Below are 19,536 nucleotides of genomic sequence, written 5' to 3' on the forward strand. Positions count from 1 at the left end.
TGTGTGAGTTACCCCCCTCCTTTTAAGAACGATTTTATTTATTTGAGCAAGCGTGAGCAGAGGAGCAGAGGGAGAGGGATAAGCAGACTGCGCTGAGCATGCAGCCCAACGTGGGGCTCCATCTCACGACCCTGAGATCATGACCTGAACCGAAATCAGGAGTCAGATGGTCAACCAACTGAGCCGCCCAGGCGCCCCTCTGTGGGTTACCTTTTGAGGAACAGGGCTCTGCACTTCTGTCAAGAAGTAGGCAAGACAATACTACCCGAAGCAATCTACAGATTTTAACGCAATCGCTATCAGAATTCCAGCTGTTAGGTCAGCAGAAATGGAAAGGTGAATCCTAAGATTCATATGGAATTGCAAGGCACCCCGAGCAGTCAATCTTGAAAAAGAAAAATCTGGAAGACTCACACTTCTGATTTCAAAACTATTATGAAGCTACAGTGCTCAAACAGTGTGGTACTGGCTGAAGTACAGACCTATAAATCAATGGAACAAGAGTGAGAGTTCAGAAAAGAAATCCACAGAGTCCAGGGAGTGCCAAAATCGGTAAGATTGCCAAGATCATTCAGTGAGAAAAGAACAGTCTTTTCAACAAATGGTGCAGGCACAATTGGGTTGCACACATGTGAAAGAATGAGGTTGGATCCTTACCTCACACCATATACAAAATTATCTGGAAATGAATAAAAAATAAATGAGAGCACTAAATCTGGCAATGGTTTCTTAGATATGATACCAAAGGCATGAGCAACAAAAAAAGGAAAGATAAACTGGACTTCACCAAGATTAAAAACTTTTGTGCATCAAAGGACACCATAAAGAAAGTGAAAAGACAGCCCACACAATGGGAGGAAATATTTGCAAGCCAATATCTGATAAGAGTCTAGTGTCCAAAATAAAGAACTCTTACAACCAATAACAAAAACACAAACAACCTAATTTAAAAATATGCAAAGGACTTGAACAGTCATTTCTCTAAAGAAGACATACAAATGGGGATGCCTGGGTGGCTCAGCTGGTTAAGTGACTGCCTTCGGCTCAGGGCATGATTCTGGAGTCCCGGGATCGAGTCCCGCATCGGGCTCCCTGCTCAGCGGGGAGTCTGCTTCTCCCTCTGACCCTCCCCCTCTCATGCTCTCTGTCTCCCATTCTCTCTCTCAGATAAATAAATAAAATCTTAAAAAAAAAAAAAAAGACATACAAATGGCTAACGAGAACATGAAAGATGATCGACGTCATTAATCATTAGGGATAATACGAATCAAAACCATGCAATACCATTCCATACCCACTAGGATGACTAGAAAAAGGGAAATGGGAAATAATAAGCGGAGAGGATGTGGAGAAATGGGACCCTTCCTACCTGTTGGAAGGAATGTAAAGTGCTGCAGCCATCGTGAAAACAGGCAGTTTAACCTCAAAAGGTTAGACACAGAATGACCATATGACCCAGAAATCCCCCTCCTAGATACATCCCAAAGAACTGGATCAGATGTTCAAACAACACCTACATGAATGTTCATAGCAACAGTCTTCACAACAGCCAGAAGGTGGAAGCAGCCCAAATGTCCGTCAGCTGTTGAGTGGATGGACGACACGTGGTCTGTCCACAGGGTGGGATATCATTCAGCGGAAGTACTGATAGGGAAACAACACGAACACACCTTGAAAACACGATGCTCCGTGAAAGAGGCCCATTGCAAAAGGCCACCTATCGTATCAGTCCCTTTACATGAAATGTCCAGAAGAGGAAGATCCATACAGAGAAAAAGCAGATTCATGGCTGCCAGCGGCCAGGGGAAGGGGGGCTGGGGAGTGGCTGCTACGTGCAGTGTTTCCTTGAAACCTGATGAACATGTTCTGGAACCAGACGGTGATGAAGGTTGCACGACATTATGAATGCGCTCAAAGCCACTGATGGTAACTTCTATGTTACGTGGACTTTACCACAGATTTTTTTTTTAAAAAAGGAAAACCTGACAAGCCTTGGTTTTCATGATGTACTACTATTTTGCAAAATGTTATCACTGGGGAGGCTGAGGAAATGGTACTCAGATCTCTATTATTTCTTACAAATGCATGTGAATCTGTAATTATCTCAATAAAAGTTTCAAAAAAAAAAGTAAGCAGCCTCAAATTTTGCCTTACTCACATTCAAAACTTCATAAAAATGAAAAAAAAAGAATGAAGGTTACAAATGTAAAATGGAGCAAATCAGGAATTTAAGATTTAAAAATCATTTGGAAATGCTGAAGAATTAATGTGTAGCTTTGGTGTCCTTCCAAAGACTGTGAGTGTGTGCCCCGCTCCTGCTTATTTTTGTGTCTTTCAGAGATGAGATTCAGGGCAGGCATGAGGAGAGAGCACATCCACTTTCTGGAAGTATCCGGTGATTTAATGGCACCCATCAACAGGCTCTGATATTGACAAGTCAAAGAGGCTGCTCACGGCGGAGGTTCCCTTGATCAAGACCTCACGGGGGAAAACCAGGCTACTATCCTGCGTTCTCAAACGATAAACACTCATTACTAATTATCAGCCGTAAGACTGTATTTTATTTATTCCAAGCTGCCAGTATCACAGCATAAACCATTACTCTTTCCCATCAATCAGGAAATTCTACAGGCAGAACTTACTATGAGATCCTGACCAGACATACAGTTCGAGTGAAGGAGTGAAGTTTTCCTGTGATGCAGCCCTCTGCCTGCCTGCCTGGGGCCGCCGGGGCCTGTCCTCAGGTCAAGGGCTTCATCTTAGTTGTCAAGTGCAAAGACGTGCTTCTCAGCTTAGATAACGTGAACTAGAAAAGGGACAGGTTCTGTGTTTCCTGGAATGAAGACAAGCTTGTTTTTGAGTTATGTACGGGATTTGTTAGCTCTGACTCCAGTGGTCTCAGGTGGTGGACTCCCCAAGAACTGGGGCTCCAGCCACTGGATTCCTTGCGGCAAGACTACGGTCCCAGGAGAAATGTTTCTGGTGACCACGTTAAGACTGTAGCCAAGAGTCCCCGCAGCCTGCTGTGCACACCTCTGCCAGCGGAAGCCGCCCGCAGGGGAAAGTGGGCAAACCAGAAGGCATCTACGCTCTTGCCCAGCGACACACTCCAGAGGCTGGTGGCTCTATCCGACTGAAAGCTTGAAAACCAGACACCAGTACGAATACGCCTGTATTTAAAGCACCAGCAGACTCTCCGAGCGAGTGGGGTCCGAGGGTCCGAGGCGTAGACCCTGCTGTCTTTTCTTCCCACTGAGCATGTGACCCAGGGCGGATCCCCCCCCCCTCGGGCTCTGTGTCCTTGTTCTGAGGGTGAGTCAGATGGCCTGCCAGGCTCCTGACTCGGGGTTTTCGTGCTCTCATGCTGGGACGCAGCCGGTTCCGCCTGCTGTGCCGCATCCTCCGTCCTCGCTGCCCAGAGACCAAGAGGTCTTTGGTTGGAGGCCTGTGGCGCCCTGGCTCGGAGAGCCGCCTCGGGGCTGCTGCAAACGGCATCCTGGGCAGTCTCGTGGGGGCGGCTCTGCTGTGACTTGTTGAACACACCAGGCTGAAGTGTAAGATTTTATCTGAAGAATGAGCTCCATTGCTAAAAATGTTTGACAACTGCTGGCCCAGCCGAGTGAGGCTACCAGAGGCCGGTCCTGGGATTCTGCCCCTGCTTCTCTCCTCCGGCCAGTCGACGGCAAAGCCCGACGCCCTCTCCCCCGTCACTCCCGCACTGGTTCCAGCGATTTCCTACACCTCCGCATCTGGTCTGAAGCAGGACCTGGAATCCAGCGAGTTGCAGCCTCTGCTGACAGCAACAGATGCGCTAAACAGAGCGCTCAGAGGCCGCTTCCCTGGGCAGCTGTCACGTTCTTTCCCTCCCGAGTGGGGGCTGGCGAAGCCGATGGTGGCCACTCCTTATGTCCACCGCTGGGGACCCTGCCACTGACACCAGCCCGACGCCTAGGCTGTGGTCTGCGTCGGGGCCCCAGTGCTGCAGTGACCCCGGAAGCCCGCAGAAACCATCCAGCTGCACTGGCCCCTAGGTGACAGCTGACCTCACGGCAGCCGCTCAGACGCAGGCCCGCCACCGCGGTCCCTTCCGCCGGCTGCTGCATGGCAGGCCCGGGACTGGCCCTGAGGGAGTGATGCCTACAGGACGGGACCCCGTGGCTCTGCCCCTCTGTCTGGCATGCAGGCCCCTCCTGGTGCTCACAGTTGTCTGGGGCACACGCACATCAGGCTGGGACATGGGACAGGTCACACGCCATGCTGGAGATGCACGAGGGCACTGCTGCGGGCCCAGGCAGCCCACGGTACCTGGCGCTCCTTTATGGGGAATCACAGCCTTCCAGAACGAGGGGAAAGGCGGAGACTCAGCTATCCCGGAGAAGGGTACTATTTCTTAGCAACAGGGTTTGAGGAGGAGCGCTCAAACACAACTCTTGCTCAAATGAGCTACAGGAAAATGGGCAGCATGGGGAAAAAAATAAAGGAAGTGGCAAAAAATTTAGTTTTCCTCAAACTGGAGTTTTTATGTCCAACAGCATCAGACACCATTTTGGGAGGTTTCCCATCTTCACTTCTAGGCTGCCCCGCTGAGTTCACCAAACCCTGGACGTGTAAAGGGAACCCCACCCACCCCTAACCACCACTCAGATTTCTGAGGGCCAAAGGAGCGTGGACGGGGGACGTGGGCATCCCCCGAGGGCTGGACCACGGAGTGTGGAGTTGAACTGGGTGCCTCCACCCAGATTCTCAGCACGAGGGTGTCAGAATCAGCTGCGGAGCTTTATTTTTTTTTATTTTTTATTTTTTTAAGGATTTTATTTATTCATTTGACAGAGAGAGACATAGGGAGAGAGGGAACACAAGCAGGGGGAGTGGGAGAGGGAGAAGCAGGCCTCCCGCTGAGCAGGGAGCCCGAGGCGGGGCTCGATCCCAGAATCCTGGGATCATGACCTGAGCCGAAGGCAGAGGCTTAACGACGGAGCCACCCAGGCGCCCCAACTGTGAAGCTTTAAATCCCATGGCCTCCTGGGCCGGGAAAGCAGAACGAACGCACACAACCATCTCACTCCCTTTGCAACACACAGTGAGAACAAGAGCTCAAACAGGCTCAAACCTCCTCTGCACTGGGAGAACGAGAAGGCCAGGCAGCCACCTGACTGGGGAAGTGGGAAGGCATGGGGGAGCAGGAAAGGCCCTAGTGGGGCCGGAAGGCCGAGGGAGTCCAGCAAAACAGCCCAGCGAGCCCCCACACAGGGAGCCCCAGGCAGAGCTCCTCCCAGCAGTGTGCGCCTCTCTCAGAACCAAGACTGCCAACATCCAAGGCTAGCCTCTGCCACACAGAAGACGAGACAGATGCAGAGAACAGGCAACTCCAGGGCATGGAGACCACACAGGAGAAGAAACTTCAGAAACATCCTCGGGGAGACAAAAGGAAGTTTGACAGCGGGAAACAGCAACAGGGACTTCCAGGAACTAAAAACAGGCCCACAAAATCATCCAACGGAGGGACTGCGGGACGAAGCTGAGAGTGTCTTTTAGAAAGTAGGACAAAAGCATAAGAAGAGAAAACAGGAAAGGGAAGAACAGCAGAGGCCGGTTTAGGAAGTCCCCAGTACAGAAGCAGGAATCCCCGAGAGAGCAAGTGGAGAAAGGAGGGTAGAGGCAAGAAGTAGATCGCCAACAGGGTAGGAGGATACCAACTCCAGGCTGTAAGGCCTATCAGCACAGAGGCTAAAATAGGTCCTCCCTGAGGCGCGTCACTGTCTGTTCTGGGAACACTGGGAACAGATCTTACAAACTTCCAGAGAGAAAAGCAGGTTGGATATCAAGGATCAAGGATCAGAATGGCTCAGACTTCTCAACAGCAATGCTGGACACCAGGAGATGATAGAGAAAACCCTTCGAAATTCTAAAGTAAACATAAGAATAAAAAAAAAAATCATAAACGAAATTCTAAAGTAAAATAACTCCCAACCCAGACTGCTCTAGCCAGCCAAGGCCAAGGGCGAATGTAGGCAAAAGACTTTCAAGTTACTTATCATGAGCTGTTCACAGAAACCAACTGGAGGATAGAGCTCACCAAAACGAAGAGGAAGACATAGGATCCAGGACAGAGGGGACTCAACATGGGGTGGGGGTGGGGGGCAAAGGGCAATCCGAGGTAGACTGGGTGACCAGGCCAGACGAGGGCCAGCCAAAGCCTCCAGGAGAGATCTCTCCAAGAGGATGAACTGGATGGAACCAGATATGCCCAAGTGTATGGAGAGGAAATGGAGACAACTGGCATGGGGTTGAATATGTAAAACCACACAGAAAACTAGATGGAAGAACAAGACAATTATCCAATCGAGGGAAAGGAGAGTGGTACAGACAGGAAAATGTAGTGTAGGTTGTTACCCCCTGGCTCAGCTGTGAGGAGCATGTTCCCTACCCTCGCACCGTGGACGAGAGTAAGGGGCGCTGTGGCAGGCAGGCAGGGGTACAGGATGATGAATTGCTCTGCATCCTTCTCTCCCAGCAGGGAGTCAACAGAAAACACTTAGAGCTAGAAGGATTGAGAAATCGCTCCCTAAGCCATCATTCAGGGATATGAAGCTAAAGGCAAGTAGCTCCCCAGAGAGGGGAAAACAGGTGGGGAGGGTTTCTTGTAGCTGCTTCTAGCTGACGTTAACCTCTGTACTTATGTGTGTGACTTGGATTAAAACCAACCAACCGAGGCGTCGGAGCCCCACTCCAGACCTGTTGAGTTTATCTCCAGGACAGGGACCCACGCCAAGACCTCTGAAAACATGCCTCACGTCAGCCTCACGTGGATCTGATTCTTCACTCTACTGGTTAGGAAATGAAGGGCCGGGCAGTTTGGGCAACTTTCTCAAGGTCACTTGGTCTCATGGAAAAATAGGAGTATTAGTTCAGGTTCTTTTGATGTCAAGTAATAGGCTCTTCCTCTGGTGAGGACAGTCCTGGGTGGTGGGGCCACAGCTGCCTCCCAGAGCACCGCACCCTATCCCCAAGAGCGGAGGCCCCTGCCGGCGGCCAAGGAGAAGGCCACATGCCTGCTTCCTGCCGGGTCTGTCCATGGTACTCGTGTGCAAGACCAGATGGGAGGGATGCCTCCCGCAGCACTGCTAGCTCAGCAGGACCTGAGTGGGGCCACGGGAGGGCCAGCAGGCACACGCAGGGGGCACTGGACCAGCCCCTGAGAGAAGTTTCCAGGGCTCGCTGCAAAACTTCCTCATTCAGCTCCTGCCCGGATCTGGGCCAGAGGACATCTCGAGTCTTCTCTTCACACAATACGTTCTCTAAACCCTACAGTCCCAGTTCTCATTTGGGTGCTACTAGTATTTAGTGCTGAGGGGCACAAGAAACTAAGGCCTCCCAGTGCTCAGGACCCCAGCCACCAAATGTCCTGTCCAAAGCCCCAAGGGGCAGCACTTTTCCCTACTCAGGAACACCAGGCCAAACCCAGGACTCGCTGGTCACTGGAAATGCCCGCATCTGCAGGACCCAGTTCAAAGACCACACGGGCCACAGAAGCCAGGGTTGGCCATCCGGGGCGATCGGTGTGTCTTTCATGGTTGAGATCATAACCCTACCACACCCTCTTCTTTGGGTCAATGACTGGAGACAGCTTCATGCATTTCTGTTCCCTCTGCAACCCCCAACACAATGTACTGCGGGCTATCCTCCTCCCTGACATTTCACTGCTTGATACAGGTTTTCAACAGCTCACAGAGGTACAACTAACATACACAAAATGTACACATTTAATGTGTACAACTTGGTAAGTTTTGACATACATATGCACTCAAGGAACCATCCTCATGTTGCTCGTCTGTAAACCCTCCCAACCACCCACTGATCCCCAAGTTACCACTGCTCTCTGTAACCACAGATCAGTCAGCATTCTCTACAGTTTATATAACTTAATCATATAATACGTATGCCTTTCTGTCCGGCTTCTTCACTCAACATAATTATTTCATCAAATTTGGAAACCTTTTGGCCATATTTCTTCAAGTCACCCCCCACTCCTCTTTCTCCTCAGGAAGCAACTGCATTTGAACTAGGCCCTGTGAGGCTGTCCCATGCTCACTGATGCTGAGTTTCTTCCAGTCTTTTTTCTCTCTGTTCTAGTTTGGATGGCTTCACTGCTGCATCTTTGAGTATACCCTGATCTTTTCTCCTGCAATGTCTACACACTCACCAATCTCATTCAGAGTATTTTCCATTTCAGACATTGTAATTTTTATCCCTGGAAGTGTGACCTAGGTCTTTTTTATAGATCCCCATTTTCTACTTAATGTGTGCAATCTTTCCCCCAGTATCTAGAACATAAAGGGTAAAGTTACAACAACTGTTTTAATGCCCTATGAATTTTATCATCTGGATCATTTCTGGGTCAGCTTCTGTTGATGGATTTACCTCCCTTCACTGTAGGTGATATTCTCCTATTTCTGTTTGCCTTGTGAGTCCTGATCAGATGTAAGACAATGTGAATTTTACCTTGTTGGTGCTGGATACTTTCATAATTTTTTTTTTTTTTTTAATATTTTATTTATTTATTTACTTGAGAGAGAGAATGAGAGACAGAGAGCATGAGAGGGAAGAGGGCAGAGGGAGAAGCAGACTCCCTGCCGAGCAGGGAGCCCGATGCGGGACTCGATCCCGGGACTCCGGGATCATGACCTGAGCCAAGGGCAGTCGCTTAACCGACTGAGCCACCCAGGCGCCCTGGATACTTTCATAATTTATAAATATTCTAGAGCTTTGTTCTGGGATGCCACTAAGTTACTTGGAAACAGTCTGATCCTTCCAGGTCTTGCTTTTAAGCTCTGGTCACCAGTATTAAAGTTGCGTTCAGTATAGGGCTGATTGTGCCCCATCATGAGGCCAAACGCTCTCGTATGACTCGATTACGGATGGATAGGACTTAGGAGGCTTCCTACTCTGGATGGTGAGATCAGGAACTACTCCTGGCTCTGCCTGAGCTCCTGGGCATGCTCCCTCCAATGCTTCCAGGTGGTTCTCTGGCCCTGGTTGGTTCCTCAGCTGAAGCCCTGTGGGGCTCTGCAGCTCTGCAGTCCCTGCCTCAAGGTCCTGCCTCCTGGGCCTCCCACATGCCAGAGCCACGCCCTCAACTCAAGGAGCAGGCTGGGCTCTGCCAGCCCCTACCTGGGGTCTCCCTCCCTGTGCAACAGCTTGGCAACCATGGGGTTCTCATTTGTTTCCTATTTCTCAGGGGTCACTGTCCTTCATTGTCTGACATCCAAAGTCTTGAAAACCACTGTTTCACACAATTTGTCTGGCATTTTAGTTACTTCAGGCAGGAGGGTAAATCTGGCTCCTGTTACTCTGTATTGGCTGGAAGCAGAAGTTTATTTAACTGGTCTAAAGCTTCAGATTTCATGTCCAAGTGATGATTCCTACTGTATATGGACTGTGTCCACTGTGTACATGGATTGTGCAAGGTATCTTATCTATGTATCACGTATTTTAACTTAAGAGAGGGCTACTTACAAATGTCAGCTATCAGTCTCGCTAGAAGAAGAGCATTTGAAAGACAACATTCTAGAGCTTATCCAGGATTCACAGACGTCAGAGCATGCGCCAAGCAGCAGGTAACTCAGAGAGTGTGAGCACGTATGTGGAAGGACACTGAGAGAGGCTGGAACAAAATGGGGATTTCAGAGGGAGGCAACATTACTCATTACTGTGCCCAAATCCATCGGGTTTCCCGAGTCCCCACTCTTGGAGGTAAGTATTTCCTCCACACAGACAAAAAGTATTTTTGAAGGAGTATTTTAGGTTTTTTTACTCTCCTGACTCTGCTGGAAAGTAAAGGAGGTGAATTAACATTTACTATGCGTTTTCTTTGTGCCGGTTACTTTATACACATTATCGAATACCTGCCTGCCCCTGCCCAAGCTTTATTACGACAATTTTGAATCATACAAAAAACATGAAAGAATTCTACCAGAAACACCCATACACTCACTACCAGTAACACTTTACTGTGCATGCCTATTCATGTATCCACCCATCTGTCTATCCACCCAGCAGTCCATCTTGCTTCTGCAAGTGTCTCAGAGAAAGCTGCAGACATCAGCAGAGTCTCTCCTAAATCCTTCAACATGCAAATCATCAACTATAGTCAGTATTAGTTCACAGTTCTCTCTTGAGAACTGTTTACATACAGTAAGTGTATGGACCATAGGCACGCCATTCCATCAGTGTTGACAACTGTCATCCCCGGGGAAGTAGCCTCAAGCCCCTGCCAGTCATCCCCCGCCGCCCCCATGTCCCCCAGGCAACCATGGGTCTGATTCCTGCCACCAAGATCCGTTCAGTTTGACCTGTTCCAGAATCTCCTGTAACTGGAGCCACACAGGAGCCATACAACCTGTAGCTGTCATGGGCCTGCTGCCGCCTCTGTTAAGCAGTCAAAGGTCAGCTCCAAAGCCACGAGGGCCACCCCTCCACTGGGAACAACTGTCCTTATCAACACTCACCAGGACATGATCTTTTTTTTGGTAAAGATTTATTTACTTACTATTTGAGAGAGAAAGAGGGAGAGAGAAAGCATGAGCAGGAGGGGCAGACGGAGAGGGAGAGAGAATCCCAAGTAGACTCGCCGCTGAGCAGGGAGCCCGATGCGGGGCTCGATCCCACGACCCTGAGAGCATGACCTGAGCCGAAACCAAGAGTCAGACGCTTAGCCCACTGCGCCACCCAGGCGCCCCTCACCAGGACATGATTTTAAGCGGCTTTTCAAAGTATATCCTTAATTATTTATAACAGCTGCCACTGTCACCATTTGCTAAGTGGACTCTCCACAAGGCAGGTGCTGCACCTGCTTCACTCACCACACACAGCCTCGCTGCACCAGCAGAAGAGTCAGTTCACACTGCTATTGTGACAACAAATAGCTTTGGGAACATATTTGATTATTTCCTAAGATTGAGTCTTATTTAGATTATTCAGAGTTATGAACTACTTATTCTATAAGTAGTTATAAGTCCATTGCCAGATTTTCAGAAAACAAAGGTAAACAAAATGAAGAAAAAAATCAGCCACAATAGCACCTTCCGGACGTAACCCTTATCATTCGCTGTGTATCTTTACAGAGTTTTCAGCGTATACATCATTTTTTTTTAAACTAAAATAGTATTTTTTTTTAAAGATTTATTTATTCATTTGAGAGAGCGAGAATGAGAGAGAGTACATGAGAGGGGGGAGGGTCAGAGGCAAAGCAGACTCCCTGCCGAGCAGGGAGCCCGATGCGGGACTCGATCCCGGGACTCCAGGATCATGACCTGAGCCGAAGGCAGTTGCTTAACCAACTGAGCCACCCAGGTGCCCTAAAATAGTATCACTGAACATGTTTTGTAACTGACATTTTTACTCCACAATGTGCTGTGAGCATTTCTCCATGGGAATAAAAACTCTTCTGTGGAGTAATGTGGCAGAGTTATGGTGGAGTTCCCTGAATAAACACATCACAGTTTAACTCAGCTCCTTCATAGCAAATCCTAGTAACATCCCTCCTACAGAGCAGAGACCTCCTAGACACTAAACATGTAACTAGCAAGGACTTTTTCGGTCTCTTATTAAAAACAGGGACTCTCAAATGGGATTCTGTCTGCTGCTCTGGCATGTAAAGCTCTGTGTGTGTCCCTGTCCCAGAGGACGATACCCCCCACTGCCCCAGGGGGAAGAGCTATGTTGGGAAGGTCCAATGAGGAACGAGGCTGACTTGCTGCACAATGCTGTGCATTTGCACGAGAGGGATCTAGCCCATGGCCTCCCCAGTGAGGCGACAGGGATCTGGTTTCATTATCCCCAAGGCCTACTAACACTTTTATTTCAGGAGAGAACACTAGTCATCAATCAGAACACCCCAAAATTCTTAGAAGTAGGTGCTCGGCTGTACCCACAGAGCTTGGCTTTGGGCTGTGGGTGCCCCCTCCTTCCACTGTCTGTCCCCCGCTGAGAGTGACCTGTGCTAGGACGGTGGGTGTCACGAGAGGGTGCAACGAGGGACAGTGTCATCAGGGCTGCTCAGCTGTGCCTTCAGTGAGGGGTAAGGACAGTGAAATCTCCTTGGACTGCTCTCTGCTCTGCTGTCCTGAAATGACTTTCATCTTGATGAATTGACAGGAGGCTCAGTTCAGGCGGGGTCTCCTCTAATGCTAACCCTTCTCTAACGAAAGCTTTCCTGCTGTTAAGTGTGAACTTTTCCAAAGATCTCGATGCGCAAAGTTACAGATCCCTACTGGCAGGTCTGGGGGCATCGCATTCTTACAAGTATTATCTATTATCATGCTTATATACTTATTTTATTGTTTTGTTGTTCATACAGCTAAAAATACCAAAGCACCTGAATGTAGATAATTTTTTAAATACTAGTTTGGCCATTTGCCAGACACAGCTATCATCCAGGCAGAGTAAATGAGCCCTGGAGAACCCATGAGCAGTCCACACAGAAGGGTGGGCCGCAGCCTCACTCCATGGGAGGCACAGCACCAGGGGTCAGGAAAGAGCAGTCTGTTCAGGACACAGAGAGGGGACAGGAGGTGGAGGGGAGTGAGCGGGCAGGTAAAGAAGCCCCGTCTGAAAGGAGAAGTGGGGCCAAACTGGGGCGGGCGCAACCAGACGCTTCTCTTCTTTTCCTGGGGCCCTCGGTGCCCACAGTCAGGTGAGAGGTCACCTCATCGACTGAGCTTGCTTTCGCACTACCTCTAACATGGACAGAACATTCTCTCACTAAAGCAAAAATGCCCAAAAAAATCCTAAACACAACTATAAATATCTTCTCCAAACCCTTCCGTATGTTTGTAAGTTTGAAAACTGAGTCATTTGTTTTGAGTACTTTGTGAAAACTTCACCCCAAAACTACTACACGGGGGAGGTTTTCACTAGGCATGAGAACAGGAAACAGAAACGGAGTCGGCGCTGCTAACTGTGAAGGATTTCTGGTGCTTCGCTCCGTTGTGCCCGTTAGCATCTATGACCCGCCTCCCTCTGTGTCCACTGTGAACACATCCTACATGCTGGCCAGGAAGCCCAAGTTGAAGAATGAATAAAAAATACAGTGGGAAGAGGTCAATCATGATCGCAACATGGAAACCCCGTTTAAACTCTAATGCTCGGATCCAACCACACAGTTCTGATTTTCTAAACCCTTCCGGTGAAGCGTCATCTCCCCACTGCCACACTCATCTTGTCAGGCCCTCTGCAACTGAGTGGTGGGTCCCAGCTGCCCAGGAGAGGCAGGCCCTGCCGACTATCAGAGCGCGGCAGGCCTGGGGCCCGGTCTCGGCTTGCTCACTCACTAGGGCTGTGGTTCTGCCCAGTCACTTGCCTGTCCCCAGTCACATGCTTCCTCTGCCAAGTGGGGAGAGCCACTCCTGACTCCTACGTCCTGTGGTAAATTCAGGACTACAGCAGCTCAGGCTGGTATAAAAGCCTGGGCAAATGTAAAGTCTGACTTTTTTCCCACAGGAACCAATTTGAAAAGCATTTTCTATCTTCAAATTCCACAGAAAGTGAATGTCTTCTCCAGTGCACTAAAAGCTAACTGAGTCTGAAAACGTGGCTCCATTCAGGGGAACTCCTTGGAATAGTTAGTGTTTAACAGCCCATTTAGCAATCATTACTTTATTCAGAGCACAGCTGAGGCCCTTTCATGTGAATTTGCTCTATTTGGCCATTTTCCTGGGCAAAGCTGTTAATCGCTACAGTCAATAGAGCACTCCAAGTAAAGCTCTCTCTCCCCAATTTGAGCTCCGCTTCCTGGAGGCTATTCTAGAAGCTAAATAGAGAAAGCAAGAGCAATTTGTAGGTTCACAGAGTCTCTGATGTAACCCTATGGCTGAGCCATAACTCAGCCAGGTGCCCGAGTGGCCCATGGCCGCAGACAGGGGCCCAAGCGAGGCAAGGCTAGCTGGAGCCCACACTGGTAGCAGCTTGCTGTCTGGCACCTCCCCCCCGCCCCCCTGGGTCTCCCACATCCGGGCCTTCAGCTTGATGGGCAAAGGCTGAGGCCAGGCACCAGCCCACTCCAGCCCTCTGACACCACACGCCCTGCAGACCTCACTCTCACTCTCAGCAGCCCTCCACTGATGCTGGCATGGCCCTGTGCTGGGACTCTGCACACCTTTCCAGCCACTCTAGGTCCTCTACAGCATGTGATAATGCGACAAATACTGCTGGGAACTCTCAGAGCAATGTTACTAGCAAGCAGAACACTGTGCACAACAAGTTGTGGAAGAACAAGGATTACAGTGAAAACGGATGCACTCAGGAATAGAAAAACAATAGAGAAAAATCAACAAAACCAAAAGACATTTTTTGAAAACATCAACAAAATTGACAACTTTTAGCTCTACTGACTAAGGAAAAAAGAGGGAAAGCTCAAACTACTAAAATCATAAACAAAAGAGGGAACATAACTATCAACCTCATAGAAATAAAAAGGATTACAAGGTGATACTATGAACTGGATGCCAATAAATTAGGTAATATCGATGAAATGAACAAATTGCTAGAAAGACAAACTACTCAAATTGAATCAAGAAGAAACAGAAAATTCTAAGTGGACCTATAATAAGTGAAGAGACTGAATCAGTAATCAAAACACATCTCACAAAGAAAAGCCCAGGCTTACACTGAGGAATTGTAAAAATGCTTAAAGAATAATTAACACCAATCCTTCAGAAACTCTTCCAAAAAACAGGAGGAAGAAACACTTCTCGACTCATCCTACGAGGCCAGCATTATCCTGAGAGCAAAACCAGACAAACACATGACAAGAAAAGAAAACCAAAGACCAATCTCTCTCATGGACACAGAAATCCATGACAAAATACTGGCAGGCCAAATCTAGGACCATATATATAAAAGATTATATAGCACGACCAAGTAGGATTTATCCCAGAAACAAAAGGTGGTTCAGCATACAAAAGTCAATCAATACAACACTTCATATTAATAAAGGAAAAAAGCCCACAGGATCATCTCAGTAGATGCAGAAAAAGCACTTGACATAATCCAACATCTTTCATGGAAAAAAAAAACATTCAACAAACTAGGAATAGAAAGGAGCTTTTTTTTTTTCAAAGATTTTATTTCTTTATTTGAGAGAGAGAGACACAGTGAGAGAGGGAACACAAGCAGCGGGGAGTGGGAGAGGGAGAAGCAGGCTCCCCGCGGAACAGGGAGCCCAATGCGGGGCTCGATCCCAGGACCCCGGGATCATGACCTGAGCCAAAGGCAGATGCTTAACGACTGAGCCACCCAGGCGCCCCGAAAGGAGCTTCTTCAGTCTGAAAAGGGCATCTATAAAAAATGCACAGCTAATATCATTATTTAATGGTGAAAGAATGAATATTTTCCCCCTAAGATCAGGAACAAAATGAGCATGTCTGTTCTTGCCACTTCTTAACACCGTACAGGAGGCTCCAGCCAGGGTAATTAAATAAGAAAGAGAAGTAAAAGGCATCCAGATAGGAAAGGAAGAAGTAAAATTATCTCTATTTGTAGATAACATGATTTTGTATATAAGAAATCCTAAGGAATCCACAAAAAAGTTATTAGAAGAAATAAATAAGTTTAGCAAGTTTTCCAGATCAATATACAGAAACTTATCCTAGCAATGAACAAACTGAAATGGAATTGAGAAGACAATTCCGTTCACAATAGCATCAAAAAGAATAAAGGACTTAGAAGTACATTTAACAAAAGTAGTTAAAAACAAAACAAAACACATACTCTGAAAACCACACAACTGCTGAAAGAAATTAAAGAAGATCTAAATAAGTGCAAAGATAGCTCATGTTCATGGATTGGAAGATTTACTTCTATGAAGATGGCAAGACTTCCCTCAAGTGATCTACAGATTCACACAATTCCTATAAAAATCCCAGTGGGCATTTTTTTGCAGAAATTGACAAACTGATCCTAAAATTCATACGGATATGCAAAGGACCCAGAGTAGCCAAAACAATCTTAAAAAAGGAAAATCACTTCCTGATTTTGAAATTTATAACAAAGCTGAATAATCAGGACAATGGGGTACTGGCATAATGATAGACATACAGATCACGGAAATAGAACTAAAGTAAAAAATCCTTAATTTATGATTCATTGATTCTGACAGCCCTCGAAGACAATGTAATGGGAAAAAAAGTCTTTTTAATAAATGGTGCTGGTATAATTGGATATTCATGTGTAAAAGAATGAATTTGGACACCTACCTTTCACCATATACAAAAATTAACTGAAAATAAATCAAACATTTAAATATAAGGGCTGCGGGGCACCTGGGTGGCTCAGTCAATTAAGCGTCTGCCTTCAGCTCAGGCCATGATCCCAGGGTTCTGGGATTGAGTCCTATATTGGGCTCCCTGCTCAGCAGGGAGTCTGCTTCTCCCTCTACCTCTCTTCCTCCCCCCTGCTCGTGTGCTCTCTCTCTCGCTCAAATAAATAAAATCTTAAAAAAAATACATATAAGGGCTAGAACTATAAGACTTCTAAAAAAAACACAGCTGCAAATCTTCATGACCTTGGATTAGGCAACAGTTGTGCATACGTCATCAAAGGCATATGTAAAGCGTATATCTGATAAGGGTCTAGTATCTAGAATACCTAAAGAACTCTTATAACTCAATAATTAAAAGACAAGGGGCGCTTGGGTGGCTCAGTTGTTAAGCGTCTGCCTTCGGCTCAGGTCATGGTCCCAGGGTCCTGGGATCGAGCCCCACAGGGGGCTCCCTGCTCCGCGGGAAGCCTGCTTCTCTCTCTTCTGCTCCCCCTGCTTGTGTTCCCTCTCTCGCTGTGTCTCTCTCTGTCAAATAAATTAATAAAATTAAAAAAAAAAAAAATTAAAAGACAAACAGCCCAGTTGAAAAATGGATACATAGTTCTCCAAAGAAGATATACAAATAACCAGTAAGCACATGAAAAGATCTTCAACATCATTAGTCATTAGGGAAATGCAAGTCAAAACCATGAGATACCATTTTTACACCTATCAGGATGGCTAGAATAAAAACATCGGGCAAGAAAAATTTTTGGTGAGGATGTGGAGAAACTAGAACCCTCATACATTACTGGTGAGATGTAAAATGATGCAGCCACTGTGGAAAACCACTCGTTTGTTCGTTTGATTTTATTTTTAAGTAATCTCTACACCCAATGTGGGGCTCAAACCCACAACCTCAAGATCTAGAGTCATGTGCCCCATCAGCTGAGCCAGCCAGCTGCCTCAGGTCCTTAAACATTTAAAACATACATTCACCATCTGACCCTGCAATTCCCTTTAAAGGTATATACCCAGTAGAACTGAAAACGTAACTCCACACAAATACTCATCCACAAATGTTCACAGCAGCCCACACATGGGTACAACCCGAATGTCCATCACCTGATGAATGGATAAGCAAAATGTCCATCAACACGACGGAATATTCTTCAGTCATACAAAGGAACAAAGTACTGATAAGCTACAACATGCTATGGTACTTCCTTTTTTTTTTTTTTTTTATTTATTTATTTGACAGAGAGAGAGCACAAGTAGGCAGAGCAGCAGACAGGGAGAAAAGGAGAAGCAGGCTCTCTGCTGAACAGGGAGCCCGATGCGGGGCTCGATCCCAGGACCCTGGGATTATGACCTGAGCCGAAGGCAGACGCTTAACCGACTGAGCCACCCAGGTGCCCCCCCCCTGCTATGGTACTTCTAACGGTGACGCTAAGTGAAAGACGGCAGACAAAGATAGCCACGTACTGTACTATTCCATTTATATAAAACAGGCAAATCCAGGAACAGGCAAAGGCATAAACCGAGAAAGGAGATGAATGGCTGAGGGAATTGGAGGTTCCAGGAGAAAAGGGAGTAACTACTAGTGAGTATGGGTTTTCTTTTTGGGGTGATGAGAAAGTTCTGGAACTGGACAGTAGTGATTGTTGCTCAACTTTGTGACTATACTAAAAACCCCTGAACTATACACTATGAAAAAGGTGAATTAGAACTCTTTTTTTGTTTGTTTTTTGTTTTCCAGGCTCCCCGCTGAGCAAGGAGCCCAATGCGGGACTCGATCCCAGGACCCTGGGATCGTGACCTGAGATGAAGGCAGACGCTTCACCCAATGAGCTCCCCAGGCATCCCACAATTTTTTGGGTTTTTTTTAAGTAGGCTCTATGCCTAGTGTGGAGCCCAACATGGGACTTGAACTCACGACTCTGAGCTCAAGAGTCAGACACTTCACCGACTGAGCCACCCAGGTACCCCTGAATGATAACTTTTTTTTTTTTTTAAATATTTTTTTATTTATTCGACAGAGAGAGAGAGACAGTGAGAGAGGGAACACAAGCAGGGGGAGTGGGGGAGGGAGAAGCAGGTTTCCGGCCGAGCAGGAAGCCCGATGTAGGGCTCGATCCCAGGACCCCGGGATCATGACCTGAGCCGAAGGCAGACGCTTAACGACTGAGCCACCCAGGTGCCCTGAATTATAACTCTTAAAAGAATTAATATAAAGCTCTTAGGAAAAAAAAAGGAATGTGTTAGCAATGACGTATCAAAGGGCTCAGGTAACAAGAAGGTGCCTTGCATAAAAAGCATTTCAGAATGATAATGACACTAGCCACCCGCTGGCCTGTCTCTCATCACCATGACCCAGCAGTGCGCAGCAATGCCAGTGACCACAGGCTCCCCTCTGCTGGGTGGCCTGCTCCCGCAGTGCTGTTCTTAGTGCACCGCTGTACGCAGAGAAGGGAGCGTGCATCCTAGTTCGGTACGTGTGACCTCGAGTTTGCACCGTGCTTTCTGATCCACGAGATGCCGTCCCTGACATTATTCTACTCACTCTTCCCTCAGTCCCATGAGCGAGGAAGACCTACCAGTGAGGACACAGGTCCTCTCTGGGGCCATGACCGCTAACTGGCGGCCTGCAAGAACTCTGACCTGACCCCGGGTTCCACTGTAGGGCCTCCCAGCACACGGCCCATGTCTGATGGGAGAACTGGCCCTGCGCCTTGCTCCTCGATTTCTGTCGCCCCATCCCTGGGGGTTCACGATGTCCAAAATGTCGATGATCATGAACACAGGCATTTACTCAAATGCTTGATTTACTGCCTGTCTCCAATCAAGCATTTGTTTATTTGCCCTGCTGCCGCCTCTGCAGATGGCAACTTCGTTGTTTTTTTTTTTTTCAGGATTTTATTTATTTTTTTAAAGATTTTATTTGACAGAGAGAGACACAGCAAGAGAGGGAACACAAGCAGGGGGTAGTGGGAGAAGGGACTGAGCCACCCAGAGCCCCAGGTTTTATTTATTTGAGAGAGAGAGTGAGCCTGAGCATTAGCAGGGGAAGGGCCAGAGGCAGAGGGAGAAGCAGACTCCCCGCTGAGCAGGGAGCCCTACTTGGGGCTCAATCCCAGGACCCTGAGATCATGAGCTGAACCGAAGGCAGACGCTTAACCAACTGAGGCACCCAGGCAACTTTGTTTTTTCCAACAAAGTCACAAAGTAGGGGCTAGCAG

General features: G+C 47.6%; 1 protein-coding gene across 3 annotated transcripts in view; it reads right to left on the bottom strand.

Annotated features, from left to right (window-relative positions):
* The window catches only part of TECPR2 (tectonin beta-propeller repeat containing 2), a 106,828-nt gene that overhangs the window by 12,270 nt on the left and 75,022 nt on the right, over positions 1–19,536 (bottom strand). The gene's annotated exons all lie outside the window — the stretch shown is intronic.

This window comes from Mirounga leonina, unplaced genomic scaffold (genome assembly GCF_011800145.1).
Source record: "Mirounga leonina isolate KUSES-001 unplaced genomic scaffold, KU_Mleo_1.0 Mir_82, whole genome shotgun sequence".
NCBI classification, from domain to species: domain Eukaryota; kingdom Metazoa; phylum Chordata; class Mammalia; order Carnivora; family Phocidae; genus Mirounga; species Mirounga leonina.